Below are 3,263 nucleotides of genomic sequence, written 5' to 3' on the forward strand. Positions count from 1 at the left end.
AAACTTAAAATTCTCAATTGTACCTGATCAAGTTTGGAAGAAAATTGGAGTGAATGAATGAATGAATGAATGACTTGGAGATGCTGTTCTCTGGGAAGTGGTAGGAGACAAAGTTCATATAAATATGTCTAAAAATTTATTAAGAATTATTTCAATGCTAAGGAACAGCAAAATTTGCCTGTCAGACAAATATGGAATTCCCATTAAATATTGCTGCAGGATGTTAAATGATTTTAATATAAATTATGTGTATTTCACATAAATGCAAAATAACACTTAAAGTTTATTTTGATCCACACATTTGTGAAATGCTTGTTTAAACAAGAAAGGTTTCCATAGAGATTTCATAGTCTAAAAAATAATTTTCTGTTATTGCAAACCATAGGATTCCACATCTGGAAATGTTCCTATAAAACGATTTAGAATCAGAATCTACTTGTGATTTATTAAGGCTTTTACTCTACTTTCTTGCCATTCTTTAAAATCATCATTAGCTCTCATTTTAAAATCTGGTTGTAATGGTATTATTCAAAAACTTAGTTGAAGCTTCAGATTTATTTCTCTACTTCATATCAAGTTATCTGAGGAGACTGACCTTTATATTTCTGGTTATAATCATAAAATTCTTCCTGTTATTGGCATCCATATGTTTTCTATTTGTCTCTTAAAGCTATAGGTAGCTTAATTCCAATTTAATTTTTTTAAAAAATCAGCTTTATTGGAGAAGTCAATAAACTCAAAAACCTTAGGATTGCTGAGGCATATTTGAAATATTGATTTCAAAAATATTTTTTCTTTCCTCCCCACAGTGCCTCTCAATTTTTTTTTATTTTTTTTTTTTGCTGTAGGTTTCATAAAATATACCCTGATGCTTGTGCAGGTAACACAGTGGGACTTGCTGATTGCCAACTCCTGAGTTGTCTGCCCGTCTCGATTCTGCTCAATTTAACCACTGCCTTGAACACAGTCTATCACAATGTTCCTATCACCCGACTTCACGGGGTAGCACTGATTTCTCATCTTGCCTTCCATCTCGCCAATCGTCCCTTTCGCCCATGTAGCAAAGACACTCCCTAAGATTCCTACTATGCTACACAGAGTATGTCATTAACGGTGGGGTTTGGTGGAAGCACCATGGGACTCGTCTCTCTCTGCTGTGTCTCCTGCACTCACAGTCCTATCACTATTCGATAGAGGCGCAGGGAGCGTTATATGGAGAAAGAATGCGTCATTTAACCATGCTGTGCTTCTTCAGAAATATTCTGTGTCCAGCACTCAGGAGTTTTGTTCTTAAGATAGACCTTTGTTTCTATGGCAGGATAGTTTTTATATTCTAAAAGGAAAAAGACTAGACTTTCCTTCAACTGGAAAGACTTTTAAAATAAATCCATGCTAGTGATGGACAAATTTAATATAATTAAGGCATGGATCCCATATATGACAAGGCGGTGCATGTTACAGACTTAGGATGAGTGTAAAAAATAGTGCCTATGGAGAGATGCAAAGCATGCTGGACCAGAAATAATTCCATTGTAAGATCATTTCTATTTCCTTCCTCAATAAAACATATACTACATTTATAAATGCACTGTCCTCTTTGCAAGCTGGCTTTTCAAAGTATCTAAGACAACATTAGCAGTGCAGTTTTATTCACCCAATTTCTTGGGGTTTGCCTACACAATTTGTATCAAACGTTACAATGAGTATAATGTTTAGCCAATCAATTAAGTAAAGGCCCCAAGATATTTGGATTCATGAGGGTTGCAAAGTCATTAGAGAATGAAATGGGGTGATATTGAAATTTCCTCTCTTCTGTTTGCTAACTTCCCTTATCCATTCAATCAGCAATCCTATGGCATTGACTTCTGCAGGAGAGCTTATTTCTAAAAATTAAATGGGAAGAACATAATGTGTGACAATTACTTGGGAACCACATCCATTACGAAGCAGAGGACAGAGTGTAGGGGCCAGAAGACTCAGGTTTGAAAACCAGTCGTCGCATATACCCGCTGTGTGACCTAGACTTCAACACTCAACTCTCTGTGTCCAGTGCTGAGGGATAAACAATCCATGAAATAATAATTAATGGCTAAAATGGATCTTTGTGAGGCTTATGTGTGGTTGGCTGTGAAAATTATTTGGAGGATAAAGGTAGAACAGATCACCCGGCTGTGTGGCTTAGTGGGTGAGCGTCTACCTAAGAACCAGGAGATCACAGTTCGATTCCCGGTCAGGACACATGCCTGGGTTGCAGGCTTGATCCTTGGTAGAATGTATGTAGGAGGATGTAATTCTCTCTCATCATCGATGTTTCCATTTCTCTCTCTCCCTTGGATGTATGTAGGAGGATGTAATTCTCTTTCATCATCGATGTTTCCATTTCTCTCTCTCCCTCTCTCTTCCTCGCTGAAATAAATAAAATTATATTTTAAAAAAAGATAGAAGAGATTATCTAAGAAAACTAAGGAATTCTCCCACACCACAATGAGACCAGGACCAAATATAATTTTCAGGTCCTAATGAGGTAGCAGGAGTCTCCAAGTAGCTAGGTCCTGGGGGTGAGGGGGGTTGGGGGGTTAGAGTCAGGCCTTCCTGATCAGGGTGAGGGCTTTAGTGGCTGGAAAACACACGCAGGAGCAAACTGGAGAGGTGCTTTGGAGTGGGGCTAAGAACTGGGAAGGAAGACTCAGGCAGTGGGCATTGAGCAGTGGAGGCCTGGAGGAAGGGCTGGAGGAAGGACGAGCATTCTCAAAGTGCAGGAACACAAAAGCCCTGATTTCCCTGAGACATAGAGTAGGGCTTCAAGATTTTTAAAAATATATTTTTATTGATTTCAGAGAGGAAGGGAGAGGGAGAGAGAAATAGAAATATCGATGATGAGAGAGAATCATTGATTGGCTGCCTCCTGCATGCCCCCTAGTGGGGATGGAGCTCAAAACCCAGGCATGTGTCCTGACTGGGAATTGAACCTTAACCTCCTGGTTCACAGGTCAATGCTCAACCACTGAGCCACACTGGCTGGGCAGCTGCTCACTTTTTGACATGTGCTGAGGGGGAGCTGTTAGAATTCATACACTCCACCCCATGCATCCCTTTTCCCCAGGGCCTTCGTTTACAGTCGGAGTACAGAAACTGGCTTCTACTCTTGGCACCTATGCTCCTGAAATATAACAGATACTTGCCATTATTTGGAGGAACAAACACCCTTTGGGTGATGACTATGGGGAGAGTGTGTGGATATGTTAGATGATGAAGTTTTTCTG

The sequence above is a fragment of the Myotis davidii genome, unplaced genomic scaffold (assembly GCF_000327345.1).
Source record: "Myotis davidii unplaced genomic scaffold, ASM32734v1 scaffold174, whole genome shotgun sequence".
In the NCBI taxonomy this organism is placed as follows: domain Eukaryota; kingdom Metazoa; phylum Chordata; class Mammalia; order Chiroptera; family Vespertilionidae; genus Myotis; species Myotis davidii.